General features: G+C 40.7%; 1 protein-coding gene across 49 annotated transcripts in view; it reads right to left on the bottom strand.

The window, feature by feature from the left end:
• The window catches only part of ZBTB38 (zinc finger and BTB domain containing 38), a 79,955-nt gene that overhangs the window by 42,433 nt on the left and 11,305 nt on the right, over positions 1–26,217 (bottom strand). For 5 of the 49 annotated variants that reach the window (XM_024244306.3, XM_063722238.1, XM_054552739.2 and 2 more), the window contains exons 1-2: positions 3,721–3,842; positions 2,141–2,245 (exon numbers count right to left, since the gene is read on the bottom strand). The gene's annotated coding sequence lies outside the window, so the exon portion shown is untranslated. Of the gene's footprint in view, positions 1–2,140; positions 2,246–3,018; positions 3,607–3,720; positions 3,843–4,257; positions 4,410–9,661; positions 9,907–18,256; positions 19,278–19,391; positions 19,725–20,089; positions 20,137–21,286; positions 21,844–24,598; positions 24,662–26,217 lie in introns of those variants that run through there. The other 44 variants (XM_054552727.2, XM_054552722.2, XM_054552726.2 and 41 more) reach the window with 24 other exon arrangements.

Below are 26,217 nucleotides of genomic sequence, written 5' to 3'. Positions count from 1 at the left end.
ATGCATTCACAATTCCTAGTTGGCATTCAAGCCTGAATCATTTGGCACCGAATGTTCTCCAGTTTTGATGCCTGTATATATAGACCAGTTCTAACTCAATTGGACTTGACGCTTTTCCCTGAAAATGCTCCGAGTTTCTCCATCTCCTACTAGTCCTCCTATCTCAAATGCCTCCTCCCCATCTCTTTTATTGAGATGCCACATCATTCAAGGACTTGCTTAGATGCTTTTTCTCAAGAGTCTCTTGACTGCCAGGGATAAAAGGGACCCCTTCCTCCTCAAATTACCAAAATATCTTCTTTTTGCATTTATCACATGGTTATTTCTGCATATCTTCTTTCCTCAACAGAGTCTGAGAGCGAAGAGACCAGATTTTTGTGGCAGCTGAATTCTCCATTCTCTCTAGCACAGTCATACTTGTAGTAGATTGCCGTACAGCATTTAGAGAACACCTTAAAGTTTACAAAGCATGTTCACATTCAACATCTCATTCGTTTTATTTGGGGATTAAGTTATTACAGGTAGCATTCAAGTCTTGCGATTTGATTTCTGTGGCTTATTGCAATTCTTAGAGCTATCTCTTAATTTTCTACCTCATAAATTAAACAAACATATTTCTTAAATTACTTTACTTTTGAATACCCACAGTCTTCTGTGGCCTACAAAGCTAAAAAAAGAGAACATTTCAAACCAAACAAAGCCCCCTTGCCAAACTGCTTTTTCTTGGATTATGAGTTAAATGTACAAATGAAAAGGCCTCTATAAGCAGGTAACGAGAATGACAAAATCAAAATTTCAAGAAGTGTGAAATTCCTTTCTGAAGATATTAAGACTTTTTAAATGGCTTTCCTATATATCCATTTGGAATTCTACGTATGGGTCAATCTCCAACATCCGTGGAGCTGACATTCCAGCATATTAACAATAGAAAATTGCTAACAGTTGAACAACAAATTCTTTGCTAAGAGACTGGAAATGACTAATATGATTGTAAAAACAAATCTGTCTGGTCTTGAGTACCCAAGTGCCTTGTAGAAGCTCAATAAACATTTGTTGATGAAAAAGAATGAATTCAGAGAAGGCCTTATTATCATTTATAAATTGAGGGCATAAGTTTTAATAGATGGGTGGAAGTATAGATTTAAGTGGAGAAAAAAGAAAAATTGAATTTAGAGGTAGGAATTTTGGTGTGTCTATGACTCTGGTCTGTCCCTGCGATGGACCCCACTCTGCAACTGCTGGAGAAGCAGGGGAAGGAGGTGGGGGTGAATGGCAAGCACCGTCCATCCTACTGTGCCTCTCTGGAATCAGGCTGCAAGCTCCTCCAGGACGGGTACTTTGCAGTCCTGGCACAGAGCTGTGCCCACAGAAGGGACTTCATACATGTAGTATGAGACGCAAAGCTCTCCATGACCTGTCTCTATTTTCACATTTCAATCCTTTACGCCTATTCTTCCTTACCTCATAGGGCTATTGTGAGGGGTAAACAAAAAATACTGTGCTTAAAGCCCTTCACACACTGCCTAGCGTACACACGCACACAAATGCTCGACAAATGGTAGTTGTTATTGTCACCATCTGGGACCCTGTATACGGCTCCAAGGTAGAGCTTAGTGTGCTGGGCCGTCAATATTTGTCTGCGACAGCTGCAAGTGTCCTGGAGATGGTCTCTTCACATTTGTATACTTGGTGCCTACCAGAGCGCTCACCTCACAGAGGGCCCTGAAGCTGGCTACGTGACTGAGCAACGAAGATCCAAGGTCCAGTCCTGCCTTGACCCCAACCCACTGGGTAACCCTGAAGAGTCATTGAAACTCTCCGGGCCTCAGCAATGTCAGTGCATCCTTCCAGCCTAGGGAAACTAGAGATCTGTGAAGAGACATGTAAAAGACCCCACAACAATTGCTGACAGAACTGGAACAAGAAACCAGCTGTCCTAAAGCCTTGACCTCCTAGTTCCCCTTCATCACGGGGGCTTCACACATCCGGTCTCCCAGTAACATATCACTTGAGTGTCATGGTCACTTTGTAACCCCAAAACTTGGTGGATTGCTGTCTTGAATCATATACCCTTTGGGAGTCCCTCAGAAAGACCATTTCCTATCTCATGTAGACTAAGGAGAGACGCGACTTTAGTTACCTCAGTTAGAACAGACCAGATTTAACAGAGTGAGATTCCTGTGCTTTGGAAGAAATCACTTGGAAATCCTTGGTTCTGAGTCCTCCATTTCTTCCACATCAAGATCTAAAAAGAAAAAAAAAGTGCAGTGTCCCATGACTAGCTGCTAGGATTTCATGTTTTAGCAACAATAATAACTGCAATGAGCACATATCGAACACATAAGTCAAACACCCACAAAGTGGTTGACATGTGTGGTTTTGTGTTGTCTTCATAACAACCTTCAGATGGAGGGAACATTCCCCCATTTTACAGCTATAGAAACGGAGACTCTAATGGGCCACGGAACCTGTTCAAGGTCACACAGCTGGTTTATGTGACAATTAGGACTCAAATCCAGATTCAATTGATTCCAAAGCCTGGGCTATTAACCAGTAAGTCAGGGTTTTAAAAACTTTTCAGACAGTGACCCACTGTTTTAAAAATTTACTTTATATAAACTGAAAACCAAAAGTCTCATAAAACAATGCTTACCCTTACTATGTGCAATGCACGTTATTTTTCTATTCTTCTCTATATTGTACTATATATTCTATATCTTTAAGAAGATTTCCAGTAGCAACCCACTAAACTGATCCCACAATCTTCGCATGGGTCCCCCACTCTTGAAAAACGCTACACTTAGATATAGCGCCTTACTAGCTGCTTCTCTGAAACCAGGACAAAACTCTTCCATATTTTTTAACCATGAGAATCTGACCAAGTAGTTGAGCTTCACAGAAGAAAAGTCTTTAACCTTTAAAATATGTATAAGGCACCATAACACATATCACCTATAATCCACCCTTAGAAGGGATACTCAATTAGGGCCAACGTCCAGAATGGAATTAGGCACTTACCTACCGCAGTGCAGGAGTTATAAAGTGGAACCGCGGACAGACTAAAATCTCAGGTGATTTATGATGTACCCTATAAAAAAGTGGCTAACGGCGGGCGGTTGTGTTGTATGTTGTACCAACAGAGCAGACCTTACTACTGCAGAAGTAGGCGGCTGAGACTGCAAACCCCTGGGGGCAGGGCCCTGCCTTTGCACGTCCCGTTCAATTCCAGGGGCTTGGTATTGCATCAAGGAAATTATCAAGTTCCCGTAGGGTCAGGACTAGGGTCCGATTCCCAGTCCAGGAGACGGGAGATGTGACTGTCAAAGCAGTGCCCGAGCCCGCTGGATTCGAGCCCACCACGTCCTCAGCCCCGGGAGCGCATTCCTCCTCGGCCCCCGCCCTCTAGCACAGCCGCGCAGTTGGGCCACGAGATGCGGCGCAACCTGCCCGCACTCTCCAGCCGAACCCATCCCGCCCCGCCCCGCTCCGGGCGCGGGCCCCGGAGTCCGGGCACCTGCGGGCGCTTCCTCCCCGCGGGCAGCTCGGTTCTGCTGCGTTTGCAGAGCTCAACCCTTGCGAGGGTTTCCCCAGCCCGGCTTCCCGGCTCCCTCCAGAAGCGAGGAGCGATCGGGCTGGCGGCGCCCCGGGCGCCGCGCCCTCAGGCCGCGCCTCGCCCCGCCCCGCCCCCGGCCCCGCGAAGACCCTGCGAGGGGCACTTACGGGGCTCGGCTCCTTCGCCGCCGGCGCGTTTCCCCGGGGGTCCATGGTGCTTCCGGACCCGTGAGTCCGGCCGCGGCGCTGCACAGCACCGCCCAGAAAATGGACGCCGGCGGCTCGGCTCTGCCGGCCCGGCCCGCCCCCGGCGCGGGGCAGAGGACGCAGCCCGTCCGGGAGGAGGTCGGCCCGACCCGCAGCCCCGCGGGCCCGGGGCTGGGGGAACTGCGGCGCCGAGGACCAGGCCTCAGGAGGGCGGCGGCGGGACCCGCGAGGGCCCCGCAGGGCCCCATGCCCGACCCAGTGGCCAGCCGGGGCCCCCCCACCAAGGAGGCAGCGGCCTCAGCCTCCTTGGGGAGGACACAATTCAGAACCTGCCGAAGGACAACGCAGTTAGGGCTCTGGGCCACAGAGCCTGGTGACTGTCAGAACAAGGCCTCGGGCCGCAGAAGGGTCCGTGGGCCCCTGTTCCAGACTATGCACACAGGATTCGCAGAAAGTCGCTGTTTCAATTGCATCAAATTCTCAGGAATAAGGAGTCACCTGTGTTTTTCCATGGCCGTCATGAGAGGCCTAGATTGATTTTTCCCAACGTGGCACAGAAACTATTTGACGCAAAAGACCCAGTCCTCTTCTTTAAATGAAGGGCCCTGGCCGCTGGCATCTTTCTTCCAAGATCCAGGGGCTGCTCATTGAAAAAGTATTCAGAGAGGGCCTGCCACAAGCTGGCCATGTGGAGCTAATGCACGAATAATGGACAGGTGTTTTTGTTTTTTTTTTTTAATCGTCTATGTTCCCTCTGTTTTGATAGTAGAGTCTTATTCTTAAATTTTCTTAAAAAAAAAAATTCAAGGCCACAGCTTAAAAGGATTAAAATGTCAAATCTTTACGTTTTCCGCCAGGAATCTACAGTACTTGCAATTCTGCATCCCAGTTCCTGACCATGTTTTAAGAATGTGATCACTTGATGAATAGACTCCAATATTAAATATAAAGCCAACAAAACATTTTAAGTAATGAGGGAAAAATATGTTGACTCCAAGTCAAAGAATCATGTTATTTAAAAATAAAAGGAAGAGTTTTGAAGGCCGACAGTTTGGGCAACATGCATACACATGTATATTAGCATTTCCCAACCTCCTCAAAGCCAAGCACCCTTTATTCTTCCTCCATACGCCATGTGTTCAGAAAGATCTGCTCAACTAAATTGCATTTATTAAGTAATGATTCATCTTCCCACTTAAAAAAAACAAAAACAAAAACTTGCAATCTTTTTGTATATGCAATTACCAATCAGAGCTTCCTCAAAACCTGAGATAACCTGTTGTTAATAGTGGATTCCAATCTAAAAAATTTGTGGTCTATTAATAATTGCATGTTTGTATGTTTCCATTGAAGCTTTTGGAAACTCTGAAAATTACTCAAAGACCTCCAAGAAAACTGAGGCACATGGATTAGGAACCAGGGTTGGGAAGTGCTAGTATGCGGTGTTGCTCTGTGTTTCCCTGTGACTGGAAGGTGGGAGGTGGTAGGACAAGGCAATTCGGCTTTGGATTCAGCCTGCCTGGGTTTAAAGCCCAGCTTTGTTGCTTACAAGGCCACTTTAGGCAAGTTAGCTCAACTCCTGTGGCTTCTTCATCTATAAAATGGGACTGATTTTAATATTAGTGCCTACCTTGTAGGGCTTTTTAAGAACTAAATGAGATAATACATGTGAAGCATTTGCAAGAGTACCTGGTATTATGTAAGCGCGCTATGATTGTAGGCTGTTGTGGCTGCTGTTAGTACTGGAAGTTAAGTATTCAGAGTTCTAAGTTCCTACCATCCAAGCAGTGAGAATCATAGCTACTGCGTGTAAAACAACCTTTACACCCTAGAAATTTTCCATGGGTAATCTGCCAGGGTCACATGGTGAGTGACATAAAGGGATCGAAACACAGGTCTGACTCCACATCCACTTTTTTGTATTGTTAACATGTTCCAGGTGGTACCTTGACCAGACTCTGTCAACAGCTTGTTAAGGGTAAAACTGGCTCTGGGTTTCCTAAGAGGCTTAGCAAGTGAATGGGTCTTTACATCCACTTGGGAATTCATAAACAGTGGCATTTCTTTCTTATTAGAGCCAAATGTTTCTCCAGAAGTGGCTAGATTTCCCCAAATTGTTATTAATAACTAAAATATCACAGCAACAGTTTTAAACAACACAAGTCTAAAAATTACATAATCAACCCGTCCCTCAAAATTTTCCATCCTTCCTCATAACCAGTCACAGATTCTCTCTCTTAATCATTCTTCTGAGTATGGGGAACTATCTGGAAATTTCCAGGAAGGGCCCAAGTTGTCATAATTATTTTCTTTTCTGTAAAAGTTTATCATTTTCAAGACCACTAAACATGATGTATTTCCTCTGTCTTTATAATACTTCTAATTTCAATACATTTGCAAAAAAAAAAAAAAAAAAAAGCAAGACTTTCAAGATTATCTCCTCTCTTAAATTTCCACCAGTTCTTCACCATTCCTACAATATGGTTCCTGATCCTTTTCCAGGGGCCTTTTCTAGAAGGTTTTCCTACCTCATTCATTTAATCTCCACACAGGTTTCTGTTATCCTACAACTGCCTGCTTGCACCTTCTGACTAGAACTCTTAGCCAATTTAACACTTACTAACGTCTTCTCTTTAAGGTTTCAATATTACAATATATTAAAAGACTAAAGTATCTTTTTTAAACCCACTTGCTGTCTTTGTTTCCTACTATTGGTTAGGAATCTGTTAACTCATTCCAACTCTCATACTAGTAGCACTCTGTTAAATTAATTCGTGGTTTTACTTTTTTTCCTCTTTCCCTCAACCTGGGTTCTCACCAAATTCTATAATTTGGCCTCCCCTAATTTGGCTGCTTATCTTTTTTCCGTCAAGCACTTTAAGGAAGTCTCTTTCCAAATCATTTTTTCTCATCTCTACTACATTCTTGAAAGGCTACTTGTTGTGTGTGATGTGTGTGTTTGATAGTAAATCTACCAAAGCCCTTGAAGAGACAATGTTTAGAATAGGGGTGTCAACTTCCCATGCCTGTGGGAGCCAGACAGATAAATGTGTGAAACTGCTTATGGGAAGTGGCATGAATTTTGGCCTGCAGGAGAATTCAAGTCCCACCTAAATGGGGTTGGGAGGTGGGGAATGGGGATGGTGGCTACCCAACGCCGGACCAATTGTTGCCAGGTGGAAATGCCAGATCTGCAGCACTTCCTAAGGGAGCCTAAATCAGGATTTTTATATAAAATCTATGAAATGCTGACTACTTAAAAAAAAAGGAATATAAATCTGATCAAGGGTCTAGATATAACTCCCAATTTACAGGAAATCTCTGAGATAGAGAAACACATAAAACAGCACCAAGGGAAGTAATCACCAAATTTCAGATAGGAGGAAACTACAGTTTCTTCAACAAAATTTTTATAGCAATAGCAAGGAAAAAAAGAGAGGAGAGAAACCTATAAATTAAATGAAATTTAATAGTGTCAGTTGCACTCTATGGACTTTATTTGGATTTGAGCCTTGAACAAATAAATTGGTTTTTTAAAAGACGACCTCTCATTTTTTGAATGCTATGATGTTTTGATGTTATTAAAGAATTATTGTTCTTTGTTGGTGTGGTCTAGTACTGTGGTTATTTTTCTTTTTTAGTAATCCACATTTTAAAAATATATTTTAAAAGTAATCTACATTTCTAAAACTTTTTATTTCAAAATATTTCAAACTTATAGAAGTGTTACAAGAACAGTGCAAAAAAAATAATACAGAAGGAGAGTTACATGAAACAAGATTGGCTAGCAGCTGATAATTGTCAAAGAACTAACTGAGGGTTCATTAAACTAGCCTCTACTACATATGTTTAAGATTTTCATAAAGTTTTAAAAGGTTATGTTAATAAAAGTCTTTATTTAAAATGATATAAAATGCTTCTGCTAGGATGTTAAGTAGACAAGAAGATACATAGTTTGTCTACAAAATACTATCTCAACTATTAAAAAATGCACGATGCATAGATAAAAGGCCAAAATGTTCAACACTCCAAATTACCTCATAATAGGGATACACTACTTTTATAATTTGAAAAAAAAAGGTAATAGCATTTTAAAACCAAGAAACAAAAATATTGGCGACTCATTCAACTAAAAACATTGTTAGAAGTGAAACAAACACACAGGTGGACTGAATCTGGCCAATAGGGCCCCAGTTTACAGGTTTCCAATCAGAAAATGGGCCTGCAAAACCCATTAGGTCCCTCGGGCCACATCTGGCCTGATACCTGTTTTTGTGTGGCCTACAAGCTAAGAATAGTTTATACATTTTTTAATAATTGGGAAAAAATCAAAAGGAGAATATAAACGTAGCTCGTTTTATTGCATTCCACTTTATTGGGTTTGTAGATACTGCGTCTTTTTTTACAGGTTGAAAGTTTCTGGCAATCCTGCGTCAAGCAAGTCTGACTGGCGCCATTTTCCTCATAGCATATGCTCACTTTGTGTCTCAGTGTCACATTTTAGTAATTCTCACAATATTTCAAACTTTTCCATTATCATTATATGTGTTATAGTGATCTGTGATCAGTGATCTTTGATGTTACTATTGTAATTGCTTTGGGGTGCCATGAACCACGCCCATATAAGATGGCGAACTTTATTGATAAATGTTTATGTTCTGACTGTTCCACTGACTGGCCATTCCCTACCTCTCTTCCTCTCCTTGGGCCTCCATATTTCCTCATCTACAAAAATACTGAAATTAGGCCAGTTAACCCTACAATGGCCTCTAAGTATTCAAGTGAAAGGAAGAATTGCGCATTTCTCACTTTAAATCAAAAGCTAGAAATGATTAAACTTCATGAGGAAGGTATGTTGAAAGTCAAGACAGGCCAAAAGGTAGCCCTCTTGTGCTAAGCATTTAGCCAAGTTGTAAGGAAAAGCTCTTGAAGGAAATTAAAAGGGATACTCCAATGAACATGGAAATGATAAGAAAGCCTTATTGCTGATCTGGAGAAAGATTGAGTGGTCAGGATAGAGGATCAAATGAGTCACAACATTCCCTTTAGCCTAAGCCTAATCCAGAGTGAGGCCCTAACTCTCCTCAATTCTAGGAAGACTAGGAGAGGTAAGGAAGCTGCAGAAGAAAAATGTGGAGCAAGCAGAGGTTGGTTCATGAAGTTTAAAAAAGAAGCTGTCTCCATAACATAAAAGTGCAAAGTGAAGTAAGTGCTGATGTGGAAGCTACAGCAAGTTATCCAGAAGATCTAGCTAAGACAATTGATGAAGGTGGCTACATTAAACAACAGATTTCCTATGTAGACAAAACAGCCTTCTATTGGAAGAAGACGTCACCTAGGACTTTCATAAATAGAGAGGAGAAATCAATGCCTGGCTTCAAAACTTCAATTAGGGGCTTATGAAGCTGGTGACTTTAAGTTGAAGCCAGTGCTCATTGACCATTATGAAAATCCTAGGACCTTTAAGAATTATGCTGAATCTACTCTGCCTGTACTCTATTAATGGAACAACAATGACTAGATGACAGCAGATCTAGTTTGGTGAATATTTTAAGCCCACTGTTGAGACCTACTGCTCAGAGAAAAGATTTCTTTCAAAATATTACTGCTCATTGACAATATACCTGGTCACCCAAGAACTGTGATGGACATGTACAAGGAGATAAATGTTGTTTTCATGCCTGCTAACACAACATCCATTCTGTAGTCCTGATCAAAGAATAATTTTGACTTTCAAGTCTTATTAAAAATATATTTCATAAGGCTGTAACTGCCATAGACAGTGATTGCTCTGATGGATCTGGGCAAAGCAAATTGAAAACCTTTGGGAAAGGATTCACCATTCTAGATGCCATTAAGAACATTCATGATTAATGAAAGGAGGTCAAAATATCAACATTACCAGGAGTTTGGAAGATGTTGGTTCCAACTCTCATGGATGACTTTGAGAGATTCAAGACTTCAGTGGAGGAAGTAACTGCAGATGTGGTGGAAATAGCAAAAGAACTAGAAGTGGAGCCTAAAGATGGGACTGAATTTCTGCAATCTTATTATAAAACTTGATCAGATGAGGAGTTGCTTCTTATGGATGAGCAAAGAAACTGGTTTCTTGAGGTGGAATCTATTCCAGGTGAAGACACTGTGAACCTTGTTGAAATGACAACAAAGGATATATAATATTACATAAATTTAGTTGATGAAGCGAGGACAAAGTTTGAGAAGATTGACTCTACTTTTGAAAGAAATTTCTACTGTGGGTAAAATGCTATCAAACAGTGCCACATACTAAAGAGAAATCTTTTGTGAAAGTCAATAAATGCAGCAGACTTCACTGTTGTTTTAAGAAATCGCCACCCCAACCTTCAGCAACACAACACTGATTAGTCAGCAGCCTTCAACATCCAGGCAAGACGCTCCACCCGCAGAAAGATCATGACTTCCTGAAGGCTCAGACATCAGTGGCATATTTTAGCAACAAATTATTTTTAAACTAAGGTATATACACTTTTTTAAGGCATAATGGTATTACACACTTAATAGACTACAGTGTAATGCAAACACAACTTTTATATGCACCGGGAAACTAAAAAGTTTGTGCACCTTGCTTTATTGCAACATTCGCTTTATTGAAGTAACCTGGAACCGAACCTGTGACATCTGAGGTATGCCTGTATTTCATGATGTGAAAATTGTATGAAATGCAGATTTCAGAGTTTATAAGTGAAGTTTTGAGACACAGTCACGTTCATTCACTTCTGTATCTGTGAATGACAGTATATCATTATTACTATACTTAATATTATATATTATTGTATTTTGAATTTCATCAATATAAAATTTGTGAAAATTTGCTTTGTCACTTGTTATATAAATACCTACAAAGTATCTTCAGTTTTGTCTTGACCCACTGTTAAATTAAATGTATAGAAGGCCATTGATTTAGACTAGCTCCTGCACTAAGCCCCAAGAGACCAAACCAAAATGGAGTCACTCACGCTAAAGTTCCACATCACCAAACTGAAATGAAGTTGTTTATCTGACTTGAGAAATTAGGAGACAGATAATAGGCCAATTTTAGCCAGAATGATAAAGCAGTCCCCTCTGCTTTAACCTTAATAAGGAAAATTACCTGCAGTAACCTGATGTTAACCAATCTGCTTTTTGTATTTTTATTTCCTTGTTCCTGCCTAAGCTACCTTATAAAAACCAATTGTTCTGCCATGCCCAACGGAATACCTTCCTATTTGTTAAAGATAGCATGCTGCCTGATTCACGAATTCCTAATAAAAAACAAGTAGATCTTTAAACTCAATTTGTTGAAAATTTGTTTTTTCATGCCATAAAGCCTAAAGTATTTGCTGTCTGACTCTTTACAGAAAAAGTTTGTCAGCCTCTGGTTTAGAACTTGGGCTTTCCTGGTGACCTCAAGGCAGTTTTAGTCGAAAGAGCACTGGTCTAGGAGTCATGCATGGTTTCATTCCACCACTTAACTCTCCGAGAGACCTTGAGAAGTCCCATCTTCTCTGGGCCATGGTTCCCTCAAAGATAGAGTAAAAAGAGTCTAAAATCAATAAGGCAACAGAAACGTGTAGTTCAGATTCCCATAAGAGCTTAGCAGGAAGTACAGGGATGATGCAGTGCTAAATGCTGGTATGACAGCCAGGTGTGGTTCTCCTGGAGACCAAGCGATTCAAACAATCAGAATATCCTTTGAGGATGGCTCCACAGGCACTCAGACTCGGGGCTGGATAGGCTGGTGAAGGAAGGAAGAGGAAGGCTCTGGGGGCTCCCAAAGCAAACTAGCATGCCTGCAGTGGGCAACCTGACTTTGGGGAAAATAATTTCTAAAATCTGCAGTGTACAGCAGGTATTTTGGGTAGGTCTTCAGTCTGTGCTTTGTAGATGACCAAAAGCACTTGATCACATAGCATGAATAAAAAGTCTGCTTATTTCATTTAATGTTTAATTCAGATCTAGTACAGTGATGGGGAGGAGGGTGGTAGGGTGTGGTGGGGAGTGGTGGTAAGGGGGCCCTCTGGCATCCTCAGCATGTAGAATAGGAGGCCTGGGATAGAAATGGAAAGTTCAGGCTGGGCGTGGTGGCTCACGCCTGTAATCCCAGCACTTTGGGAGGCTGAGGCAGGCGGATCACAAGGTCAACAGATTGAGACCATCCTGGCCAACATGGTGAAACCCCGTCTGTACTAAAAAAAATAAATACAAAAATTAGATGGGCGTGGTGGTTCATGCCTGTAGTCCCAGCTACTCAGGAGGCTGAGGCAGGAGAATTGCTTGAACCCAGGAGGCGGAGGTTGCAGTGACCCGAGATTGCGTCACTGCACTCCAGCCTGGCAAAAGAACGAGACTCCGTTTCAAAAAAAAAGAAAGAAAAAAAAAGAAATGGAAAGTTCTTATGACTCTGTAGTAAATAAATCACCTTTAAGGACATCAATCTGTAGGAGCTTCACAATAGGCAACGTGGGGCAATTAAGTAGCAAGGCCAACATTATGAGCGAAGCCAGAGAGTACATCATAGCACCCAGTCTGTATGCCGTAGGCCTGCAACCTGCATTTAAGGTCTCTCCTGAGCTTTCTTTTTCTAGTTGCAACCCCTTCCCACTTTCTCCCTGGTACCTTGTTCCCCCAGCTCCATGGCGCAGCAGAGCGGCATCTCCTTTTGTCCCCTGGCTGCCTCCTGACTGCTTCCTTTGTTCCCTCTTTCTTATTTTCTGCATCCTCACCCTGCCCCCGTGCTGCCCTATCTACAGCCAGCTCCCCATTTTGCTTCCCAGATGACCACCCCATTCTCTTCCGCATTGTTTCCCCAGTACCCTGAGTACTTCAGAGAATCTTTCCACAGTGTAGTTCCTTCCTTTCCCTGCTCCAGGTTCCTCTCTTCCCTTCCTCAGTTCAAGAAACAAGAGAAAAGGAAAAAAAAAAATGACAAGGGCACTGCCCTTCTGGGATTTAACCACACTCTCAGCTGGTGGCTTTTGTTTTCTGGCTTCACTGGCTTGTAAGGCCCTTGGGGCAGGGAATCTACAGTCATGCTCAGCGCTGGGGAAGGTCGGCAGGACTGTTAGGCCTTAATTAGAGCAAGGCCTCAGACAGGGTGGGAGATTTTAGCAAGCAAGACGAAAAAAGAAATTGCAAAATATCCATTTGGCAGCAATGACCACAGAGTAAGGAAGAGGATTGTTTTATTGTAGAAAGCATATAATGAAAGCCTCCACTGCTTTTCATGAGCACAGAAAGAATATTTACACTGGCAATTTTCAAACCAAACAGCACCAGAAAACAAACTCCCTCTACAGGCCAAACATAGGGAGTGTTCAGTCTTGAACCCTGAGCAGGAATTGCTGCAGAAGCAAGGAGAACATTAAGGGGGAAAAATGCAAAATGAGTTATGAGATCAAAAGAACAATTTTCTGGTCAACGAGACATTTAGGCTAAGGCAGTGGCATGCTGGGATCACCTAACAAAGACAATTGATTTTGCAACTGGTCTCTGATTTACCTGCTGCCCAGAAAGCCTTCTGCAGAACAGCCAGCATGGAGACCCCCCCACTGTCAACCAGGGAAGGTAAAAAAGCAAAAACATCTTGCCTACATCACAAATTCAAATTTTTGCATTTGAGGGCTTCTCAACTTAACATCTGCTCATGAATGCAAAAGTGGCAGCCGTTATTGAGGTCACCTGGCAATGCAGGCGGACCAGCTTGGAGAAGGGCAGCCAGACATACGGTGGCTTATTAGGAGCCAAGACATCTCGGGAAGGTGGTGAGGTCAAGATACAAAGTCCAAGTGAAGAACTGTCCTTGTCATCAGCTGAAATGCCCCAAACTGAGGGATGGCCTCCAGCGAACAGTATAAAAGGCCATTAAGAGAACAGCATGCCATTTATTTCTTCCTGGAACAGGGAGGATACACAATTGTGCTTGTCCATACAATGCTCTACCCTTCTGTGGGAACCTGGACTGCAGTTTCATAGGGGGACTATGTCATATTTCATTCTGCTTGGCTTATAGCAGTGTTTGGCACATAGCTGATGCTCAACAAATGCTCAAAGAAGTAAACTGAATTGTTGCAGTCCCCTTCCCCACTAATGGGCAGAGAGCCCCTTTACCACCAGCCCCCTTCCCCACTCTACTACAAAGGAACCGAACAAGCTTGTCTTCATGTTGTAGAATGTTTCAGGGCCTCTCAAAACCAAATGAAGTATAACATGCCAGCCAGGCCGCCTCTACTGTGATAAGCAAAGTCTGCTAAGTAATGAATCAATTTTAGAAGGTGCTTCGGAAATGTTTAGAAGGCTCAAAAGAGCCTTGTAGTTTCTAACTCGCATAGCAAACTTCTCCCTTTGTTCCCTGACCTTTGTCAACAGAATAACCCGAAAAGCATGAAAGAGTTCTGGTTCTTAAGAAGAATTTTTTAAAGAATGACTTGCTCTAATAGAGGAAAAAAACCTTACTAGTTTTTTAGAAAGCCACCAACAGGCAAAGATGTGTGCAGAGCTGAAGTGTTTTAGCAAAACCTGAAAAAAACTTCACTCTAGTGGGAGGCATTTTAGGACTAAGACAATCTACTAGCCGGATGAGATGAGACAAACCCTTCCACCATTTTGCCTTTGAAAAAAATTCAATGACTATCTCAATGTTTTGCCATTGGTTTAAATTCCAGAATTCTTATGAAAAATAAAGCAAGAGGCTTCTCAGAAATTTCTCTACTCTGAGAGGTCTTTCTTCTGTGCATTTCTTGGGTTAACACTGAATCTGTGCCAGAATTTCATCACCACCTAGCACTGCAACGTACTGTACCTTCTGAAGCAGTTTCAGGGTCATGACTGGGTCAAAGGCAATGACCCCATGAGTACCAGTCTCTGGGAGTTTGACTGGCTCAAACCAGTCACAGGGACCTGGGCCATCCTTTTACTGTAGGGGAAGCTTACCTAAGTTAAGCCTCAGCCCTTGAAGCTGTCAGACCTGGCTCTGAGATAGCAACATTTACACAAAGAAAGGAAAGTTTGAAGGCTGAGCATGAGCACTCCTCTCCTGGTAATGCCCCACGTCAGATCTTCACCTGACTAGATCCTTCTCAGCACACGATCTTCACTTAAATGCCACATCCTCAGAACATTCTGAACAATCTTTCTAAAGTGGCTCTCCTCCCTAGAACCACATAACCCTCACTTTTTATTTTATTTTTTTAATTTTAATTTTTTCTTAGAGAAAGAGTCTTGCTTTTTTGCCCAGGCTGGAGTGTAGTAGTATGATTCTAGCTCACTGCAACCTCGAACTCCTGGGCTCAAGTAATACTCCTACTTCAGCCTCCCGAATAGCTAGGACTACAGGTGCACACCAGCCACCGTGTCCAGTTAATTTTTAAAATTTTTTGTGGAGATGGGGTCTTGCTATGTTGCCCAGGCTGGTCTCAAACTCCTGGTCTCAAGCAATCCTCCTGTCTCGGCTTCCCAAAGTGTTGGGGTTACAGGCATGAGCCACCGTGCCTGGCTCACTTTCATTTTTAAATTTTTAATTTTCCTCTGTGCACTTTCCTTCTTTATTTACATCTATATTTTTGCTTATTCCCCTCCCTGCAAGTACCCTCCCATTCTCTGGAATATGCCTGGCATGTAGTAGATGCTCAATAAATGTGTTGACTGTTTATTTACCAAGAGAGCTGTTAAGAACAGCATTTCCCCTGGAAAGGAGCTGTTAGAATGAACCACATGGTACCAGGAACTTAAAGACTTAGCATGACTTAGTACTAAAGAGAAAGTGCTAGATCTCTTTCTAGATTCTTCTCACATAACAGTGAAGAGGCTCTAAGTCATAGTCTGATTACCAGTCCATCTCCGGGGGATCCATGGAAATGGATGAGGTAGATCAATACCACTCTAGTATTATGGCAAGAGATGCAATCTTGGTATTATAGTATTATAAATATTATAGTATTTTATATTATAAATCATTCCAACAGAAAACCACATATTTGCCCATTTTGTTTTGGTAAGAACAGTGCAATTGTTTGCATAGTCTTGCTGTCGCACCTGCTCTGGCCTGCCCAGTAAAAATACCGGAGCCAAAAAGTGTAAATGGGTTCAGGATAGCTTTTCAAACAATGAGATGGGGTAAGTGTCATCCTCTACAATCATCAAGAAGCATTCTCAGCTAATCTTGGAAATTCAATAATAATTGTAAATGGGTAAGTTTGGGAAAGCTTTGTGCCTTGTCAAGATTGCTGTGAAATATGAAGGCAAAGTATTAAGGTGAAACACAACGAAGTAATATATAGTAATTATTATTCTATTCACTGGTTTATTTATTAGAATGACGATGATACGATACACTTCCCAACAATCTTATTTGGCTTTCTAGATCCTTGAATTGGGTTTAAAATTCTTTTAGGCAAGACTAAGAGCAACATAAGTGAATAATGCCACAAAAAAACCCCATTAAGTATGAAAATCTACAAGATGACGCAACCATGCTTGAGTCACAAACAAAAGAATCGACATTCTATAAAGAAGAAATACACTGTTGAATCTATCAGGCATTCATTTTAATGGTAAAACAATTGCATTGCATCCATCTAATCTTGTAATTAAGATTCAAATAGGTGCAAAATGATTACTTTGTACTGGCCTATCAAAATAGAAGACATTGTAGTTATAAGCTTTCTGACTAGCAGTAGTGTTTTAATTATAAATGCCTGGCTCATTATTTGCTCAAGAGCGAATGACAATTAGCTTGATCCTATTGCAACTGTTAATGCTGTTGGTACTAAAAAAAATACGCAATATTGAATCAGGTTTCTGATATTTCCCTTCAGTTTACAATCTTCTGATTGATACTATATTCAAAATGTACTTAGTCATTTAAAGTCACAGGCAAGAAGGAAAATGGCTCCCAACAGCCAAAAAAAAAAAAAAAAAAAAGGTGTTGCAGGAAGGGTATTTCATGGCAAGCCTGGAGAACAAAATCAGTATGAGATGAATCACGTTCCAAAATAATTGAACCAGAGAAAGACTCCAAGCAAAATATTTTAGTTGGCCACAAAACAACATGACAACAACCACCACCACCCTTCAGCCCATTAGAGAGGTTCAGTTCTATGATAGTGCTATGGAATAGAATATTAGTTAAACTGCTAGAATAAGGCAGCCTTTTACACAGATGGTTTTGAATCTCAATGTTCTTCACATTGAAGCAAACCTCGGGGAGGTTTCAGGTTTAGCACCATCTTCCTAACACACCTATAGAGATATTTCCACAAAGGTTCAGGGTGCACTTGTCATTGGTAGGGGTAGGCTTGGATTTGGGTCCTTTTCTACCGACAGCACTGAGGTTACCAACGGAGGGATCAGGGAAGGCAAGAGTACAAGCATTTTCTGATTCTCAGAATTTCTGAAATACCTTTTGTTTCAGTGGCGCTGGTGAACTTGTGATAATGAAACTACACCTCTGTACACAAACCTTGACCTGCATTCTGGAGCATACTGCAAAGAAAACCTTAATTTTGAAAGTACTGAGCACAAAGGAGGGAGAGAAAAGCTGTCACTGTGCAAGCTTTCTCTATATGTTTAGAAATATGGCTTAATTTTTAAGGCTTGAAGACCGCATTAAAAACCATCTAAAACCAGTTCAGATTCTATATGAGAGGAAAAAGAACTGTAAATTTTTCATTAAACATTTGTTTCCTTTTTAAAGACATTCTTTTGCATATCTGTTATTGCATGTTTAAATACGATTTGGTTACCAAGGAAACTGGTTCTGGCCCAGTGTTAAATTTGAAACTAAAATATATTTGAGAAGTTAAGCTCAAAAGAAAGAGCTCATGAAATTATTTTGAAAAGTGCCAGAACCACAGCTATATGGTCTGCAATGAACCATTCTAGGGGCTCGGTTTCATTTAGTGAAGCTCTATTTCTTTTAAGAGGGCCATCTATATTTAATATTTCCTTCTTTAAAAATTGTAACTCCTCATCCCCCCAAATTATATACATAATATAATGTATTCTTGTATATCACCTAAAATTAATTTTGGAAGCATATCAGTTTTCATTTTCATCTTTCATGTAACACGTTTAAAGACCGCTTCTTAAAATTTAAATATTTTTAATGTTTCTTATTAAGCTTGTTTACGCTCTTTGAAATCATCTCCAGAAACCCATTTATTTTTAGTTTCAAGCTGAAATGGAGCTGAATCATCACTCTTTTCAAAAAATTCTTTTGTTGTCTAATGGCACCACACCTATCATATATATGATTTTTTTAAAAAAAATCTCCCTTTTATGGCAGAATCATTTAATAAGTTTGTAAAAGCTATACATTTATATACTATCTGAATAGCAGAGGCTGTCCAATTAAAAACCCTCCCCCAAAAGATTACAACTGGCTTATTTAATTTTTGTTTTTCTAAAAGTCATATTCTAATGCATCTAATGTTCTTGCTGCATGGCCCAAAAAAACTATAAAAACATGCAAATTTCAACCTACCTGTATGCATCACTTAATGCAGTGCTAGCATGACAAGACACTCAGCCATTTTTATGTAAAGCGATGGAGACCAACTGATTTCTCTGTCTTCTTGCTCACAAGTTTTAGATGCAATTGTCACATACACACAAAAATCATATGCAGAACAGCTTGAATGAACTGTGATCACAGAACTGAATTTATCAACAGGAAAACAGGATTGAAAAAAGAAGTTTCTCATCCAAGGTTTTTCTGAGACTGCAACCAAGGAGGTGGTGTGTTGAATTTTTTTCCCCTTCCTCCTCTGAGAGTTCAAAGCTCGGAGCTGACCACTGCAAAGGCCACTGTCACATTTGCTGAAAATCAAACCACTGATACCAGCATTGAAAATACAAATTTGAGAACCCAAGTTGCTTGCACATGATGGAGTGCATAAGAGTTAAAAATAGAATCCACCTTGCCTCCTACCTGCATAATAAACATGTAAGTTTCAAGTGTTTAATTTGATATTCACATTAATTAACAATACAACATACATTATTTAAAAGACAGCAAATGCACGAAGAAAGGAGAGACACCATCTGGTAGCAGAGTTTTGTTGTTGTTGTTTTTGTTTTTAGGGTTTGTGGGGGGTTTTGGTTTTGTTAAAAAAAAAAAAAAGGTAAAATCATATTTTGAATGTGATGAAAAGCAAACATCCAGAAGCAAATGAATTGGAAATGAAAGGTGATGTTGAAATATCTAAGGCTGTAATGAGGCAAAAACAAGTCTTCGCTACCAGATGATATGGCATACAGAGCATTTACATACTCACATCTGAAATACTAGGCAACGTGTAATGAATTCTAGACACAGCATGCACACACAGCACAAGCACGGCTAATCCTGCCTGCCATCTTAGGCTCGCAGAAGCAAGATACGCACTGCATGCAGCACACGAGCACTGGGGAAGGAGGAGGCAAGGGACAGCTCACCTTAAATGCAGTATCTGATTAATGTTGTAAGTGACATTGCATATCAGCCTCAGAGTCTTGGTTCAACTGGGTAGGAGGGAACAAAGAAAAATGTCATCAACTGGTGATGCAAGATGAGCCCAATCACTAAACACTGTTTAGCAAACTCCAAATTCTGCAACCAGACAGAAGGCATTTCATACACTTAAGCAGAGCTGCTCCACAATGAATGTGTCCTTCTGCTTCTGAGAATCAAACAATCCTTTTGCTAAGGAAGAAAATAAGCTGGAAAGAACACTCTCATACTCTCTTCCTGAAGAAAGCTTTCAATACAGTATGTATCTGGTCCGGGATGCATTTTATAGATTGTTAATTTTATAGAATTGCTAAGAAAAAACCAAAACTGTTAAGCTCTTGCAAAGTAAAGAATAATTCTGATAAAGGGTGTAGCATTTCTAGATTATTTTTCAAAATCCTAAATGGTGCCGGCAGGCTTGTAGAAAAATGCATGATCAGCTGTCTGTATCCGTGCTATAACCTTTAACCACAAGCAGTGTAAATGTATCCTGCTAAATGTATCTGCAGTACAGAGCAGCAGATACCGCCTCAGAATTTTATTAAAATGTGAATGGATTTTTTAAAACTTGGAAGCAGAATAAAATCAGAACAGAAAAATAAATTGATGCTGAATTCCTCTGGCTGCATAGCTGACCATCATGAACGATAAAAGCTATCCTTAAGATACTGACCTAAATAATACTAAGACTTACAGCAGCATACTGTATGCATTCAGAACACAGAAAATGCAAAATGATTTATCTTCTCCCTCCCCCTCCAAAAGCTAAATTTTAAAATAACAAGCCATTAATAGGAATACCAAAAGGCTATAGATAGTACATACTGTAAGAGAAGAAATCGTATTGTGCTGAGATGCAATGTTTCTTTGTTTTACTTTGAGGCTTATTTTAGCTATGCTTGCATGATGACATTGACATCAGGAGGTCAGTGCTGACACTGGGTTGATATCCGTTTTATGAGCGAAATGTTTTCCGAAAATTAAATCTCATCTACTGAAACACCAAATTTCATGTCGTCTTCAATACCACCTCCCTACCCCCACTGCTCAAGATTGATGGGATCTAGTTTGGTGGTATGTAATAAATTGGAATCACCTTCTGCAGATACTCCAATACGTAATGGTGAGGAATTAATTTTTTAAATAAAAAACCTTCAAGAATTCTTATGCACCCCCTTTCATTCCTTCCTATCAACACACACACACACACACACACACACACACACACACACACACACACACTCGAAGCTCAAATTGCAATGAAATGTTTAACATGTGGAACAAAAACTGTTGAAAGAGCTGCTTATTCAGGATTTTTAAGAAATGCCTAATAAGCAAATACGGTTTTGCTGCAAAACCAGTGTCACCAGGTCCCCAAAGAGGAAAACAGCCTAGCTTGCTAGCAAAATTTCCTCCAGATCCTACCGGCAGGTAAAAAAACAAAAAAGCATTTTATTTGCCATGCTGTATAAAACAAGAAGTCTTTTATTTTTAAGGAAATAGAACAGATTCTTTTCCACTCTATTTCTTTAGCTACAAAGAAACCATGCCCACCCCCACCCTTAGATCCTGGACATAAGCCAACATTTTTATAAAATGCTGAGACTGATTTTGAATATATAATATTTATAGTTTTCTTCTTCTTATCTCTCCAAGAGTCTTTAATTGCCTATTGCATCACTGAATATACTGTTGTTAATTTTAACACGTGCAAAAATGAATTAATATTTTCTGGGGTTGCTAGTTTTCCAGAACCTCAATCTTCTGTAAGGACTGGCTGAAAATAATCAGGTTAGCAACACATTGAAGCTCCCCAGAATTTTTTTAAAAGAGAAAATATGTTCAAACACCTTAGCTGAGGTACTAGGTTTCACAACTGGATCTTTTGTTTCTAGCTCTCATTCTATCTCCTGCCCCAGAGCATAAGTGATTTTTAGCTTAGTGTGTGGAATGTACCCTGCCTTCCTATATCCTATACACTTTAAAGTCTCTGAGTTGAGTTGTCCAGATGGTGGGTCATACCTGAACCACAGCGAGAGTCCTCTTCTCTTTGGAGTACATCTCTCTCCCACAACTACTCCAGAAATAAATGTGGCTCTAACGAAAACAGTGGCTCCTGGTCTCACACCAATGGTGGAACCATCTTCCCCACCCCCACATCATTGCTCTATGAGCTCTGGTTAGCATTGACAGCGTCAGAAAATTAGAATGGAGTGTCCTTAGGCCAATTCCTCCTTTACCGTGGGGGTCGAGAATTAGAGAGATGATCACGCTGAGTTATAAGGCACCAATTCAATATACGGTCATCTATGAAGCAGATTCCTTACAGTGGGGTGGGAGGAGGTTGACGCAAACACCTAGGCATTGAATGCTCTTCATGTCTGTTGAGATATTCCCCATTAATGACGTTTGAAAGCTAGACATTCATTTAAAAATACTCGCAAATTATTATCATGTAGGCTAAATATACACGTTATGGAATCAACTCTGACCACATAGAACTAAGTCGTCTGCCTCCTCTGTCGGGAATAATAAATGACAGTGACAACAACAGTAATCCATATTAGGCTCCCAGGAGATGAGTAAATAGTGTTCTATTCCCTTTACAGGGAAGGGTGGTGAATGTGGTCAGGTCCCCTACTGGTACTTGTAAGCCAGATGCCAGGGCAGTTTCCAAACCCCCTGTGGGGTTCTCTGTCCACCCTCTGTCAAAACCAGCCTGAAAGCCATGTATTGGTTTATTTTGTGATGTTCCAAGACACTCAATCAGTAAACGTGGTACGTTTACCAGACCTGCTTGGATTAAACAAATGTGAACTATAGTTGAAAATATTCAAAGCAATGAGCTTGTTTAGGCAGACATTCTCAACTAGTAAATCCTGTTTTATACTTTCAGAAAACCATGCTCATGGCTGAATTACTTAAGCTTTGTCATGATTACTAGTGGCAAGGGTATGCATTCATTTATGATTTAAAAAAATTGCGTGCTTCTCATCAGCCTCCTCGGGGCATGTGCACAAACATTAATTTAAAAGGCAAATCCCTTTTCCACAGTGAACATTTTAGCTTGTTTCTGCCGCTTTGACGAGTCAAACATGAGGAACCCGAAATAATCTGGCAGGCACAGGCTGGAGAAGGACAGAGCTAGAAGTGAGGGGTGAGCCTTTCACTTTGATTAACGTGCTTACTTGCTCGCGGTCTCGTTGTTCTGCAGGCTGAGCTAATTTTCTTTGCAGTCCTGTGGGTTAAAGTTAAATTGCATGGCTAATGCAATGTACATAATTCAAGTACGAACAAAGCTTGACTCTCTATGTTTTAAAAAAAACATAAAGTCAGGGCACTGAGTCCCAGAGGAATACTTGGTTTATAAACATTTGGATCAGTTTGCATGTTCCTTTATGCCATTCACCACATTAAACATTACAGCTGGGTTCTTTTCACACCTAATAGAGGTAGTCAACATTTGTGGGTACATTGTTGTCAGGTTAGGCTATTCCAGTTGAAATTAAAAGAAAAATAAAAATGTTTACCAAATACACTTTTGTTTAAATTCTTAGTATTTAAGAAGTTTAAGATTTTTTAATGAGGTTGGTTATTACATCTGTTTATAGCGTATTTAGTCCTGGAAACAACATGGTGATTTAATTTACCAATGACCAAAAATGCCTTTGGATTTTTGAGGAAGTTCAATGCTACTTTGAACATCTACATCTTGCCTAGAGACATGGGCAGGAACTTCTGCCTTCCACATTGATCAGAGCTAAAAAGTCTATACTAGCTACCCTTATGGAGAACCTACTACATACTCAATATTTTAGCTACATGTCCAATGTTTATTTCATTCTAACCAATAATCCTGCAAACTAAGTATCTTCAATTTTAGGTGAGGAACTAATAGAGATTACACACAGTAAATAGCAGACTTAGGATTCAAATCTAAGTTTGATTGATTGCAAAGTCTACGTCTTTCCACCAATCCTAAGAGGATAAAACTTCCTCCTACGTCCACACTCCATCCCTGATGTCAGTAATCTTCTTATTGTGCAGACACCTGGTAGAGGACTCTATCTCCCTGGAGCCCTGACTACCTCTGTTCATATGAATCAGCCTCTACCCTCCAGGCCCTGGGAATTGTGGGAAACTAGGATGCCACCAGCTGGAGACAGGCTGGGCCCAGCAGGTGGAAAAGACAGAATGAAAGAGGAGGAATCAGATGGACCATGATGGAAAGTTAAGTGTAGAAAGCAGAGTAAATATTTTGCTGGGAGATTTGCCATAAATAAATACATTTCCACTTGAAATGTATTTATTAAAACCTAGTGGAGTCTAGTTTTTTCCCTCTCACAGGTGACCAAACAGGCTGAGAGAGATCCAACGATTTGCCCAAGATCACACACTTCGTAAGTGAGTTTATTATTAATGTAGCCTTTCACTATATTAAAAATTATAGCTAGTTTCCTTTTACACCCAATATATTCAGCATTTGTGAATAAATTTGTTATCAGGTTGTTAGAGTGTTCTACTCTAAATGATCAGTTAAAGAAAAATCAGTGGAACAATCAGACTAGCCTATTCTCTTTTGTTTATTTGGCTTTGGGTTCTCTTGAGACACAGTCTCGCTATGTTGCCCAGGTGGGACTTGAACTCTCAGTCGATTCTCTCGCCTCAGCCTCCTGAGTAGCTAGGATTATAGGCTCATAACACTGTGCCCGGCTCAAACTGACCTACTTTCAACTCACAAATAGTATTTTTCTCCTGAACAGATAACCTAAGTAGCTATTATGATTTTTTTCCAACATATTTTTAAATGGACTTTTAAAAAGCCTAATTTTGAAGTAAGAGATTTTCCTCAACCAAATTTACTGTTTTATTTTATTATTAAAATGATTTAAACACTAAAATCATTTTAATGACTCTGTTTGTTAACATCTGTTCATTTTGCCTCTGTCTCGGGTCCCTTCCAGTTCTAAAAGTTTGTGATTCTAAAAAATCAAGCCCAGCTTGTTTTCTAGGTCAAGTAGGTCAAGAGCTGGACTCCAAGTCTCCTGCCTTCTGGTGTATGTGGCCAGCTGACTATCCTGCTTCATTTGCAGTAATTGTATATGCCAACAAGATGGCTCTCAAAGGGGGCTTTCTAATCCACCAGCTCCACCCCACCTGGGAATAGGAGAGGAAGACTATCTTGCTCAACGCTCATAGGTAGTAGAATGAAGGTTGGATGAATGACATGCTTGAGGATTCTGAACTCCAGGAAACCTTCTCCAGTTCTTAGACATGAGCGTCCTCACGTCCATCCATTAGCATCTGTGTAGGACGTGAGAAAGGAGTACACACCTGTTGGCAAGGATTGGGCAGCAAGCCTTGTGGACCAAACTGGGGTTACCCTCCAGGAAAGAGCTGGAAGGAAAAGGGAACTGTAAACCATGTGTTTTTTAACAAAGGAAAAGTGGCAAATGACATAGGCTGCAAGGCAGACTGTGGTGGACAACATCTCAACCCATCCTAACCCAACTCAAATCCTCCTGTGGGAGCATCCTCAACAGGTGCCACCACCATTATGGAAATCACTACCTCGGCTTTAGCAACTGAATAGTTGCTGCTTTCATTTCTCAGTGCATTTGAAACATGGCATGAATAATGACCTTGAGTGCCCATTCCTACTACCCAATCACATGTTCCTTTTCTGCCATGACTGCTTGTCATGCACCAGATGGAGAGCAAGTGAGACAACAGGGCCTTCTAGATTCTGAATTGGCAAAACACATTCAGCAAGGAAGTAGAGTTTCATCTTTTTGGAGAGACTGGCAACTAGGCTGAAAAGGGAAGGTGGGGATATAAATGAAGGTAAAAAAGTAAGAATTCTTACAGATCCATAAAAATCCACCTCATGTGAGAGCATAATCTTCTCTTTGTATCTTTCTTCACACCCTGGGCAACAAATATTTCAAGACTTAAACCTGGGGATAAATTTACTTGCTTTCTCTTCTCTCAGATACATGACGTTGCAGCTCAGAAAGGGCCACAACAATGCACCTCTTCTCAGTCAGAGAAGCTTAACAAGCCTCAGTGAGTCTTTAACTCCTTTCGACTAAAGATAAAAGCACAGTACATTTTGGTTGTATTGAATTATCTACCTAGGCCCATGTCTCTGGCTTGCTTCCTGCAAGATCTTTGTATCTTCCAGGGCACTAGAGCATTTTCTAACACCATGGAGAGGCTCACTGAGGATGTTTTGGACTCACCAACACCAAACTCCGAAGTCCTTTCTCTACCACTACCAGTGGGATCCTCAGCTTTGTATCATGAAGCCACTTCCTAAAGTTAAAGTACTTGCTTCAGGAGTTAAGGAATGGGCTTGGGGGCTGAAAATCTCTATGAAAATCTTTCAAGTACTTAATCACTTGTTTACCAAGGGGAGCCACAAGTTGTCTGGCAAGCAGACCACAGTGCTTTGTGTAAACCTGTCTCTCCTAGAACAGGGAAAGAGAAGACAGAAATAAGAGTGGCCTGACAACACTGCCACAGCCCCCAAAGCACACCTCAACATTTCCTCAGGCCCTCAGTGGCAGAGCGTGTTTCACAGAATTAAAGGACAAGGAAGACGCTTTAGAAAATGCCATCTAAACCATTTCTTTGAGGGAGAAGAAAATTAGGTTCAAAGAGAGTAAGTGTCATATTTAAATAAAGGCCTCAGCAATGAGCATAGAAGCCATATTCCTTAATTTCTAGCATTCTGCTCTTTGTAATTCAACACACTGGCTCAATTAAAAAAAAGTTCTAAGCTGTCAGATACTTAAAAATAGTTATAGGTTAATTGAATTAATGACTAAATGACAGAATGGAGGGTTTATAACATGTTTTCCAATTCCTCTCAGATGAAAATATCGTACTAAATTTGTTTAACTAAAAACAAAACTCAACTAAATATAATTTTAAGCAAAATAGTCAATGTT

The sequence above is a fragment of the Pongo abelii genome, chromosome 2 (assembly GCF_028885655.2).
Source record: "Pongo abelii isolate AG06213 chromosome 2, NHGRI_mPonAbe1-v2.0_pri, whole genome shotgun sequence".
Taxonomy (NCBI): Eukaryota; Metazoa; Chordata; class Mammalia; order Primates; family Hominidae; genus Pongo; species Pongo abelii.
The sequence above is the reverse complement of the archived record's forward strand: the minus strand, read 5'-3'. Positions and strand labels throughout refer to the sequence as shown.